The sequence below is a fragment of the Magnolia sinica genome, chromosome 9 (genome assembly GCF_029962835.1).
Source record: "Magnolia sinica isolate HGM2019 chromosome 9, MsV1, whole genome shotgun sequence".
Taxonomy (NCBI): domain Eukaryota; kingdom Viridiplantae; phylum Streptophyta; class Magnoliopsida; order Magnoliales; family Magnoliaceae; genus Magnolia; species Magnolia sinica.
The window spans coordinates 40404277-40418005 of record NC_080581.1 but is presented as its reverse complement, the minus strand read 5'-3'; the positions used below and the strand labels follow the sequence as shown (position 1 = coordinate 40418005).

General features: G+C 36.2%; 1 protein-coding gene across 5 annotated transcripts in view; it reads left to right on the top strand.

Moving 5' to 3' along the window:
• LOC131255389 (ACT domain-containing protein ACR2) overlaps nt 1-13729 on the top strand; it is a 40013-nt gene that overhangs the window by 15829 nt on the left and 10455 nt on the right. The gene's annotated exons all lie outside the window — the stretch shown is intronic.

Sequence of the window (13729 nt, the reverse complement as noted above, 5' to 3'; positions counted from 1 at the left end):
TCTATATCATTCTAATCACATTCGAAGAAACCCTTCTAGGAATAATATTAAGAAATAATTTACTGTCTTAAGATCAAGCTTTTTTCTTATGGGTTATAAATCCCAAATATGGAAGTATTGTAAATTGCACTTCTCCTGATAAAGAATTGGTTTTATTTATGGCCTTAGGATTTAATTAGGATGTGAATTGTAGTCCTAATTACATCACCCCATATAGATTCCAATAAGGTCAAGTTATTAACCATGCTTTATATCATATCCATTAAAATGTCACCCTGATCCATAGCTCAAGTGGTAAACTAAGTGAAAGATACCTCGTTTCAACACTTGAGGTCTTGGTATCGATCCCTAGTGGGGGTGGCTAACAGTGAAGTGTCAACTGACAATGGGGTGTACTAACAATCTAACAATATATATATATATCCCTTAAAATGTCATTATTTTTTTCATCTAAATGATTTTATTTTCATTTTTAAATACGGTACATGCAACAATGATGCCAGAATCTTGTAGTTGTTGCATAAAAGGCCCATTGATTCTTTTTTCTTAGTTCATAATGTCTTCTTTAGCATTCATCACCATGGCTATATTTAATGATCCTAATTTTTCTATTGAGCTAATTTTCTACTTCAGCCTTATATAACACATCCAACGCATTAGATTTCTCATTAATAAGGTACAAGAACTCATAACGAGAATGATTTTCAATGAAGATGATATACTTATACCTGCTCTAAGACAAATGTACGGAACAGTCCACATGTATTTATCACATTTGAGAGTATTATGCTTCTCATGGTACATGTCTTTCTTACATTAATTTGTTTCTCCTTTATATAGTTCATATAAACGTACCTAAATTACGGATAAACCGCTACTAGTGAAGTGCAGAGTTATGTTCAAGTGTCCTAGAGGGGGGTGAATAAGACTTTTCTAAATTTTAATCCTACTTAAAGCAAATACTAACAATTAAGCTCTAATCAAACAGGATTAAAAGAAAACCATTAACAATAATAAATAAATAAATATCTAGGATAATGAAATATATGAAAGCTATATTTTATCAATCATCTTCTGTGCAGAAATTAAACATAGCATAAATTATCGCAAACACAAGTAAGATCAAGCATCACAAACAGAACGATATACAGTGGTTTGACTCCATGCCTACTCCACTCCCGGTGCATGTACTCAACCCATGAATGTACCGAATTTCACTATTTAATGGTTTTAAATCAGGTTGACCATGAACCTTTACAATCTACACAAGGTTATCTAAGGTGCCTACAAAAGACAACCTAAGGTGCTTACACAAGGCAACCAATCAATGCCTACCCAAGGCATTCACAAATGCTTAAACAAGGCAATATGTAGTACATAAGGACATTATACGTAGTCTCCCGTCGGAGGCCTACGAAAGGTCTTAGCAAGTTCATAGAACCAAACTTTGAATCTCAATCCTACACAAGGAAAGGGCTTCAGACACAATAGACTCCAGTACTTACTTATAAGTGACTGAACCCCGTTTTAGCACATGTTAATGAAGATGTTTCTATTGATGAAGAGTTTTCAGCTCCCTTGAACCGCAACTGCTTGTAGATGCTCCAATCGAGGGTACCGAGGTTGTTGGGTTAGGGTTTGGTTCGATCTACTCTAGTTAATCATTAATCTTTAAGAGCTAAAAAAGATTCCCAAAAGCTAAGCATTCAAGGATCCCAGCATAATGATTTGCCATTAAAGAGTGTTGTTGGATGATCAATGAAGGCTAGAGTTCATGGTTCAATCCAGGATATGAATGTTCCAATAAATGCCTTTAAGCCATGGATTGAATGATGAACTCACATAGGAAAGAAGGCTTAAGAGTAAGGGTATTAATTATAACAATCACTCTCTCAAAGCTCTCTTCAATGCTCGCTCTAAAAGCTAAGAAGCAACCGCAAGTGATATAAAAAATAATTCCTAATGGTCTGAAAAATAAATCTATCATTGTCGATGCCATCAAAGGGTCTTCGATGCCATCGAAGTTTCCTTCAATGTCATCGAACCTTCTTCAATGTCATCAACTCCTGCACTAAAATTTTCAAATATGTGCTGGACAGATTTTGTTCGATGTCATCAAAAGATAGCTTGATGCCATCAAAGGGGCCTTCAATGTTATCGAAAGATGGCTCAATGCCATTGAGATTTTCCTTGAAAATTCCCTTTGATTGCTGGACAGTTTGAGCACTATTTCAATGCCATTAAACAACCTTTCGATGTCATTTAAGATGTCAGCGATTGCAGTTCGAAGTTATCAAGAATAACTTGATTTTCTTATGAAAACTCTCTGGAAAGATTTGTCCATATCTCAATGTCATCGATTAGACTTTTGAAATTTGAATTTTAATGTCATCGAAAGGTCTTCGATGCCATTGAGAATTATAGGATTTTTCCTAGAAAGTTTGCTGGACAAATTGGTCCAAATATCGATGCCATGGAAAGTGTTTCAATTGCATCGAAAACATTAAAGTTTTTTCAAAGCTTGCTAGAGATAAATGACCATATATCGATGTCATCAAAGTGGGTTCGATGCCATTGAAAATCAAGTTTCGATGTAATCGAACTTCCTTCGATTCCATCGGATATATCCATGATTTTCACAATTTACTTGCTGGACTGTTTGGCCATTGTTTCGATGCCATCGAACAGATGTCTGGTACCATAAAATATGCCTCGATTGCACTTCGATGTAATCGACAAAATATGAATTTTTGCCAATTGATTTATTCTCCACAAACTTTAAACTAACCCTCAATCTAAGCTTACCAAGGGTTTTGCAAACATGGTTTTGGGCAAGTTTAGATTATTTTAAGTGGGGCTTTTACCTGATAGAGTTTGGTTAGGGAAGTGAGGCTTAATATACCTATGTGGTGCACTTGAACTTCTTCAACTTGGTCAGTCTTCGGTCTTGTATTCTTCATATGGGGTTCACTTGACTCTAGGACTCAACTTTCACATATATTGACAAACAATGGTACTTTCAATCTCCCCTTTGTTAATTACGTGGCAAAACACCTAACAAAACCCTAAAGGTATGTACAACTCATGATTTACACAGTATTACAACTCAAATACAGACATATACAAAAGAAATAAAAATTGATCTTGGTGCTTGAGTTGCCTTAAGTTGTTACTCCCCCTATCTTCCTACATCACCATTAAGTCACAAACACTCACACCTAATTGTGGGAGTATGGTTCTCCCCCTTTTTGTCAATTATTGGCAAAGGGTTAGCAATAATTAACATGTCATACATTACTGATGTTGGAGAATCAATCACATAATATCCTGGAAGATAGTTCAAACATTCACATAATAAAAAAGATATGACTAAAATGCAGAGAAGCAAGCCATCATCAATATATATCATAAATACCCAAAGATGGCATAAATATCCAAAAAACAACATAATCATCTAAAACCCACAACAAGCCCAAGTAGGGTAATAATATCCATAACACATAGAAACTCCAAACACAAACAACCATACATCTAATAAAAACATATACAAATAACCATAAATCAGATGGTCATGGGCATCCAAAAAGATAACAACACCCAAGACATAGACCCTAAATGTGCAAGTCGGACTAGACTCTAAGCTGATGGACCACCCTAGCGCGGAGCTGTGTCGTCGCAGAGGCAAGTGATCGCAGTAAAATTTCCTGAGTAGTCTGCTCTACTCTCTCCATAGTGTGTTGTAGGGCCTTGACGACTCTCTCTAGTCTTGTAAGTCACTCATCCTAATGATCGAGATGCTAGATGGACTCTCAGTGATCGCGAAATCGCATATGTCACCTGGTGCGAGTGTCAAGTGTCGGTGGTAGATCACGAGCTAGGCATCTCTCATCCTCAATAGGGTAGTCGATCTATGTAGCCTCTGCCTCCGTCTCTCCCAGAGTGTCATCCTCCGAGGGTGCCGATGCTAAGGCTAATGCGATCGCGGTCTTCCCCTAGAGGTTCATCCTCTTAATGTTGACTTGAGTGAATTTTGGAAGAGTGCGCGGATGGCCGGTAGTGGGCAACAACTCCACTTCCCTTTACAGAAGACAAATGCTATGAGGAAATGGAATCAGAGTGTCTCTAGTGCCCTGAATGACATAGGCCAGCTGATGAAGGATGATAGTCGGAAGACACAAGCGGACCCCTATACAGACACTATAGAGAATATCTAACAGAAACGGTATCAAGTCTGCCTTCTTCGTCCCACAGGATAAACATTTGAGTTGAAGATTTCGTGAAAGACGCAAAACTTATGCGACAAGTGCGATCAACGTAAAGCATTCCCGTCATACCAGGGAACGTTCACCCCATCGCATAAATAGCGTGTCACCTCAGGCCTAACCTCTAAAGAGTCAAAATCATGGTTTGCCAGGCCCTGTGGAGAGGCCGATACACCAGTGATCTGAGTTATAATCCCAGTGGCGATATGAGTCGTGGTCTGCCCAATGGTGACCTCAAGCAATAGGGAGTCAAGAATAGGGGAATCATAATACGTAAGGAACAAGTACACCTGTTCATTTAGTGATACACCGCCAAAGTTGAGCACATTGCTCCAACCCACAGCCTCCAAGATGGGCTCAATCCCATATGGCCATATGCATTCCTTGTCCATCGGGCATTCTAAAACCATTTTCCTCCCCTTAAAATTTTCATATACGGCTTTTAGGGGAGGTGGAACTACCAAGATTTGGATTTTGGGTTCAGGAGTACCTCGGCGCGGTGTCTCCTGCCACGAGGTCGGAGACGTAGGCGTAGAGGGCTCCACTAGAGCCAGGAGGCTCTCAGAATATCGCTGAGCACATATTTTGGACCTTTTTGCTTGTGACGGCTCCCCTTGAACTACGATTTTTTCCTTGTTCTTTGGCATTTGTGCAAATCAAGAAATGAAATAAGATTTACCAAGAAAGACACTAAATATATGCACGAATGCAAGGAAAACCTCAAATAAAGCCTAACAACCCTAAGACAGCAGCCTAAAGATGATGAAAACGAATATGTCAAATGCTATGGGATGCCTTACCACACTAGAGCACCAATGGAGGAAGAAAAAAATGAGAGAAAATCGACCACCAGAGCTTTAAGGAAGACATGGAGATGAACAGACGTGCAAAGGTAAGAAAGAGAAGTAAAATCCAAAATTTTTGCCCGCGCCCTCTTATATAGGCCACGATTCTTCGATGCCATCAAAAAGTGTCCAGATAGGTCAGAGATGCACGAAGGGTTTTGATGCCATCGAAGACCTCTTTGATGGCATCGAAGATCTCATCGAAGTAGTTTGTCAGTTCAGCTTGCACTAACCTATACAATGAGATGTACACACATATTTACCAATAAATCATCATTTGTATACTCAATCAAAATTCACAAAAATAATAAATTAAAAAATAAAAATGCATATATTCAAAAAGAATAATTAGGCCAAAAATCCTCAAATATAGCAATTAAATCATTTGGGTCAATGATGAAATTAGACTGCACATACTCCAATAGATTTTTTGAGATCTCCAAATCTATTGGCATCCAGCAGCTTTGTTAGAATATCGGCAAGTTTTCGCTTGGTAGGCACATAATCCAACACAATTAAATTTTTCTTTACAAGCTCACGAATAAAATTGCATCGAATGTCAATGTACTTTGTTCTAGAATGTTGGACTGGATTTTTTGAAATGTTAATGGCACTAGTATTATCGCAAAATAACATCATTATTGATTAATTAATCCCATAATCCAGTAAAATTTGTTTCATCCAAAGAAGTTGTGTGCAACAACTACCGACTGCAATGTATTTGGCCTTGGCAGTATATAAAGATATAGAGTTTTGTTTCTTTCTATGTCAAGACTCAAGACAATTGCTGATGTAAAAATAATCACCGTTGGTTGATTTGCGATCATCGATATTACCGACCCAATCGGCATTTGAATACCAGGCAATAATAGTCGATGTGTCAAACAGGTACGATAGGCCAAAATCAATTGTCGCAGCCACATATCTTATGATTCTGTTAACAAAAATCGAATGGGTACCATAGGCCAAAATCAGTTGTCATTATTCTCCGGTCGGAGGCCTACGAAAGGTCTTGGTGAGTTTGTAGAACCAAACTCTGAATTCCAATCTTACATAAGGAAATGGCTTTAGACCCGCTTACTTAGTCTTGGTCAGTTGTCAGTGCTTACTTGTAAGTGACTGAGCCCCGCTTTATCACATGTTGATGAAGATCTTCCTATTGATGAAGAGTTTTCAGCTCCCTTGAACTGCAACCACTTGTAGATGCTCCAATCAAGGGTACCGAGGTTGTTGGGTTAGGGTTTGGATCGATCTAATCTAGTTAATAATTAATCTTTAAGAGCTAGAGAAGATTCTCAAAAGCTAAGCATTTAAGGATCCCAACATAATAATTTGTCATTAAAGAGTGTTGTTGGATGATCAATGAAGGCTAGAGTTCATGGTTCAATCTAGGCTATGAATGTTTTAATAAATGCCTTTAAGCCATGGATTGAATGATGAACTCATATGGAAAAGAGGGCTTGAGAGTAAGGGTCTCAAAGCTCTCTTCAATGCTCACTTTAAAAGCCAAGAAACAACCCCAAGTGATATATAAAGTAAAATCCCAACGGTCTGAAAACGATCAGAAATCTGTCATGGTCGATGCTATCGAAGGGTCTTCGATGCCATTAAAGTTTTCTTTAATGTCATGGAACTTTCTTCGATGTCAGCAACTCCTGCACCAAGATTTTCAAATAGGTGCTAGATAGATTATGTCTGATGTCATAGATCATCCTTCGATGCCATCGAAGGGGCCTTCGATGTTATCGAAAAATGGCTCAATGCCATTGAGATTTTCCTTAAAAATAGCTGTGTTTGCTAGACAGTTTGAGCACTATTTCAATGCCACTGAACAACCTTTTAATGGCATCGATTGTAGTTCGATGTTATCGAGAATAACTTGATTTTCTTGTGAAAACTCTCTGGACAAATTTGTCCATATCTTGATGTCATCGATCAAACTTTCGATGCCATTGAAATTTGAATTTCGATGTCATCGAAAGGTCTTCGATGCCATCGAGAATTATAGGATTTTCCTTGAAAGCTTGCTGGAAAAGTGGTCCAAATATCAATGCTATTGAACCTTCTTCATTGTCATCGATAACTTACTTCGATGCCACCGAAAGTAGTTTGATTACATCAAAAACATTAGATTTTTTTATTGGAGATAAATGGCCATATATCAATGTCATCGAAGTGTGTTCAATTCCATTGAAACTTAAGTTTCAAGTCATCGAACTTCCTTCGATTCCATCAAATATATCCAGGATTTTTACAATTTACTTGCTGGACTGTTTGGTCATTATTTCATCGAACAGGTGTTCGATGCCATCGAATATGTCTCGATTGCACTTCGATGTAATCGATAGAACATGATTTTTTTCCAATTGATTCATTCTCCACAAACTTTAAACTAACCCTAAATCTAAGCTTACCAAGGGTTTTGCAAACATGGTTTTGGACAAGTTTAGACCATTTTAAGTGGGGCTTTTACTTGATAGGGTTTGGTTAGGGAAGTGAGGCTTAATATACCTATGTAGCGCACTTGAAGTTCTTCACTTGGTGAGTCTTTAGTCTTGTATTCTTCATATGAGGCTCACTTGACTCTAGGACTCAACTTTCACATATATTGACAAAAAAGGTACTTTCAGTACCAAGTTGAGAGAGCCTAAAATTCCTTAAACAAGCTTCTCCACTCTCTCATGAGAGATACAACCTAACCACATGTCACATGACATAAAAGAATTTTATTTTTCCAAATTATCCTTAATACTACAAGATAAGGAACTAATAGAATTGACACGCGGGGCATCAAAGTCTAATTGATATATGTTATCAATTAAAAATCTATTACTAATAATATCTAAGTCATTAAGAATACTAAGTTTTTCATCATAAATGAAAAGTTATAATGAATTTGTCCAAATAAGAAATAAAAACCATATTACACCTAATCAAGGGAACATAAAAAGTATCTACATTACCAAATAAAATCCTAACTCTAACCTAAGGCTAAAGAATCCAACTGCCTTGACATCGACCTTTATGTTAGTTAAGCACCAACTCTACTACATATCATACATGGAGTTTTAAATATGAACTATAGCACCCAACTTAATCCATCAAGAATATGATGGCACATCAATTAAGTTTGATTTAAAATAAACAACACAAGATTCTTACGCTTCTTAATGAGTGACTCCTTAAACTTCTTCAATCATTGATATGACTCTTCTTATTTTTGATGTGACACTTCTTATGTAAAAGAACCAACCATCCTTTCCCTGATTATTCTTCAATTATACTGCAGTTGAGACTTTTTACTAGTAGCATTTTATTTAGGCTTCTTACTAATATTGATTTGTCTGGAGTAGGCAAATTGAGTGTTTTTTTTTTCATAATTTGAGATCTCTCTTCCTTTAACATACAAAGATATTAGCTGGTCTAGGGTTTATTTATCCTTATGAGTGTTGTACTTTATTTTAAATAAACCAAAAGGAGGGAGAAAATTCATAGCAAGGTGGACCATAGGGTTATGTTGGTAAGTTTATTTAGACACCCACTTCAACTTTATCGAATTTTATAATTCAGTTATTAATTTCATCTTTAAAAAAAAGATTTGGATTGCCCTTTTAAAGTATCGCCCCACAAATACTCTCAAAGTATAGGTGCTTCAAAGGTGTTAAAAACATTTCTATCTTCTTGATGTCGAGCTATTTTTTCACGAGACCTCCCCTACATATTATCACTACAATAGAGTTTAACCACGAAGTTTGGGATGGAATTGTGTGGCTCCTCTATGCCAAGGACATAAAAATATCAAACCAAGGGTATGAAAGAAAAGAATATTGGCTAGTGATACGCCAATTCTTGATATAAGTGACACTAAAAGGCTTATAGCCTTCCATCCCTTAGAGAATGAAGGTAGAGCTTTTGTGTTTTTTCATTTTGTTAAACAATTGAACAATGAAAAGAAGTGTTGAGCATGTGATTGAATTAATGGAGTTATGTAGGAATACATTCAAATATCTTGGTCAGTTAAAAAATGCCTTGCTTTTCATATTTAGCCATTTTCAAGTCCAAACTAGAATCAGAGCACTTCACAAGCTCATCATCTTAAAATGCCGTCCAAATCTATGCTTCCTAATATGATCTCAAAAGATTCTTCCTACTTTTGGTAGTTTGAACCTCAGTATAAGAATATTATTTGCTTTAGTTAGCACAATAGAAAAATCTATAATTTTAATTTATAATAAATTACTCACATATCAATCAACATCTATCATTTAAATTAAACATAAGAAGAAAACTAAATATCATATTATTGAGCGATGCACTCTATCATCCTCGTCAGCTTTAGCGCACATAGTTGCATTCTATCTTTAGGCTGAGATCACAATATGCAACTGGTTCTTATGAACTTGAGCCAATTGATGTTGATTTCATAAATTTTAAGAGATTTAACACCTTTAGGCTAAATGATTTCTCTAACCCGTGTCAGTGACGCTAACCACTTCACACCACCTAGGTCATACTAAATAGTGACTTTTTTAGGGGGTGATCTATTAGAGTTTTGTAAATAACTGAGTATAAAACTTAGATTTATAGATTAATCCTTAAAGATCATCATTTAGATATTATCAAGTTTCTACCAAAAACTAAAATCAAAAGATCCAAGTTTAGGATTACCTCTTGATCATCGCTACCAAAATGTGTTGAATGCTAATGTAGTGCTATCAATGTAGAAAGTTCTCTCCCAAATCAAATCCCAGATGAGGAGAGGAACTGAGCCAACACAAACCCTAGAGAGGGCCACAAAAAACACACTGAGAGACCAACGCATAGTAGAGCCCACAAGTGTGAACTTGTGACTGTGGGAAGGAGAGGAAGTATAAGAGGAGAAACAATCTCTCTCTCTCTCTCTCTCTCTCTCTCTCTCTCTCTCTATGGGTGACGCCCAAGGGATAGGCATCCAAGGCTCTTTCTTTATTCCCTCTGAGATAGAATCTTATTTATAAGGAGAAGCTAAGGTTTCAAAGGAGAACACCAATATAATGATTTGCTAGCTTATAGTCTTTAGTATGCCCCACTATATTTAAAGTATGTAATCATGCCTAACCATATAACCAAATTAACTCTATCTCTCCATTAAAAATGGTCATCCATCCTTGATCCAATTCCATCCAAATAAGGTGACAAGCCACAATATCTCAACCATTGGAATATGATTCAAGCATTTTAATGGCTAAAAATAAATAAAAATTAATGGTTAGAAACATTGATAAAAACATTTGAAGCCTTTTGGGGTACCAATACAACTGAAAAGCCACTTAATGAATGGTCTAGTAAAGCCATAAGAATGTCCTTAAGATACTAGTGGAACCCTTGTTGGATCATATGTGCCTCAACCGTATCCTATTGCATGAACACAACAAACACTTTTATATGAATCACTACAATTGACTCCGTGAGGCAAGCAAACCACATTATATCAAGAATTTAAAATCCTCATATGCTCTCAAATCTAAGAATTATTCAAAGCTACTACATCCTAAGTTAATCCGGACCAAGTATCATACGTCTCTCGATCTATAGACTATTAGTACATCGGTTTGTCAATGACATGTGCTAGAGAATCTTGAGTCGGTTGAGCCTCCATTGGAGGACATTAAAGACCAAAGACTTGAAGACATGAAACATCAAGGCTTGAAGACAACAAATAAATTGAGGTACCTTCGTGATCCTAGTCCTAAATCCATCTAGTTCTAAAACAACATATCATTAGATGACTTAATCTAAATAGGAAAACCTAAAGTCATCGAGTTAGTGCTGGCTAGATCATGTGCAAAGTATTGGGATAGAAAGAAAACAGCATTGCACAAGTTTGATTGGTCTTCGATCCAATCGAACAACATCCGATCGGTCTCGATTGATCTAAAGCCCTTTCGCTCAATCAATCATATGTGCGCAAAAATATCTAGTAACATTTTACCCTTAAATTGAATTTAGTTCGATCGATCGAAGGATCATTCAATCAATCGATACTAACCGTAATATAACCGTTGGAGAATTTTCTCTATAGAATTTGTACTTGGTCATTTACAAAATTGATGGGCTTTTGGTAGAATTAGAGCCTAAGAGATTCCCCACTCTTTATCCCTCTACTAGACTCCAAACCAAAGAGATTCATGTCCCCCTTTCTTTTGATTAATCACTCTAATGAGCATTTCAAGCTCCATTATGAAGGTTTGCTTGAACTCTTCCTTTTTCCAAAGATTAGACACTAAACATATACGTAAATCCTTATCTATATCCTCTAGAAAACATCCAGTAACATTTTACCCTTAAATTGAATTTAATTCGATCAATCGAAGGATCGCTCAATCAATCGGTACAACCCGTATATGACCATTAGATAATTTTCTCTATAGAATTTGTACTTGGTCATTTACAAAATTGATGGGTTTTTGGTAGAATTAGAGTCAAGAAAATTGTCCACTCTTTATCCCTCTACTAGACTCCAAAACAAAGAGATTCATGTCCCCCTTCTTTTGATTAATCACTCTAATAAGCATTCCAAGCTCCATTATGAAGGTTTGCTTGAACTCTTCATTTTTCTAAAGATTAGATACTAAACATATAGGTAAATCATTATCTATATCCTCTAGAATACCCATATAAGTGAATCCCCACTTGGAATCAACAAACATCATTAGTTATAAGAGATTCAACCAAACTTTTATTACCTCGGCATCTCAATAGGAAAATCATTGCCAATAGCCGATTCAAGAAAGCAGAAGAAGATCGACTTCAAAGATCGGGTAAGCACAAGAGAAGCGGATTCAAGATTAAAGAGGCATCTCAAAGGCGCTTACAAAGGGGTTCATCCAACTAAGGGTTATTGTTTAAAGTCCATTACATACTCTTTTCCTGTATAGAATTGGGTATAGAGTTTGTCACCCAAACTCAAATTCATCAGACATAGGTGTGTACATGTTAGTCTTTGTCGGAGCCTCCAGTGGGAGTGTACGTATGTCATTGAATTAGGACCATAGAGGTTATTGGTTAGCCTATAGAAAACTCTTTAAGTCTCTAAGGGAGCCACTGACACAAGTGGATATGTGTTCTACTAACACAAGTGAGTATGTGTAGGTCTTTGTGTAGGACCGTCACCGACACGAGTGTGTACGTGGTTCACTGATATAGGTGAATACAAGGTTTGTGGTGAACCTATTGAAAATCATTGTAAAGGTTTTTAGCGAACCTATGGAAAATCAATTGAGATTATGAAATCCGGTACACTCAAGTTTAAGTGTCCACCGAGAGTGGAGTTGGTATTTAACTAAACAACTATATATCATTATTTTTGCAATTGGTTGTGGATGCAATTTTATTATGCTTATGTTGTGATTTGTTTAATTCATATGATTGCATGTTTAGATTGTATGTTAGGCATTTAAAGCATTATACACACTTGATATAGCTATCTCTCATCATAGACTAGTTGCTCGATTATTTATATTTTTATAGTTTATGATCTTGGACCTAATTTACCTTGTGAATTAATTTGTGTAAATTGGTAAATAAATTTAAAAGGTCATAGTCTACTCCCTCTAGGACTTAACTATAATTTTAAGCTTCATAAGCTTCTGCATACCGTAGTATCGTTTAGATAATTCATGTAATTTCAGATACTTGAATTGATCCTCCAATGTAAGAATCCAACAAGTCTGATACCAATATTCCATATGAATACTAACATTCTGTGTAGGGTAGGACACATGCACTACTTCTTCGATGAACCCAATGATGGAGACCTTCCCTTATAATTCGTCATCATTCCCTCACATAGGATAATTGCATAAGAATAACAACCACAATTTTTTTTTACTACAACCTACAAGATGATTACAGAAGAACATGGTATAAGATCCATGACCCACAACTCTCCCTTAGTCAATGACCATGTAACCACTCTCAAGTTACAAGGACAATCAAAGGAACCCCTCTTGTATGATAAAGTTATGCTCACAATTAGTTATGATATTAATAATATATTTAGGACTCAACGGTAATCATGAACTAATGATAAGATCATCAAATCAACCGTTAAGATCAATACGTTGACTTTGCTGGGGCACAAAACACTAACAAACTCGCGCTTGCCAAAAGATTAATCACAGTCAAACTGAGCAACTCATACCAAAAGTATCTAATATAACGAAATATTTACTATTCATATTATATCCCAACTGATTGTAGTTTGATACTTTAGATCTGATTTCATCTTTCAACTATCCAAACTGATTACAAATAAGGCAATGAGAAAGTTGTTTCATTGTTATCTACTATGGTGAGCATTTACCTCGTTCGAGATGTTCAATACCTTAAACGTGCCAAGTGAGCAAGTGATCAGGATCACCAAAGTAGGTCTTTTCCGTAGATATATAATACATGATTGAGAAATGCCAATTTGATTGTCTTTAATTATCCATCACAGTCAAACTGAGCAACTCATACCAAAAGTATCTAATATAACGAAATATTTACTATTCATATTATATCCCAACTAATTGTAGTTTGATACTTTAGATCTGGTTTCATCTTTCAATTATCTAAACTGATTACAAATAAGGCAATGAG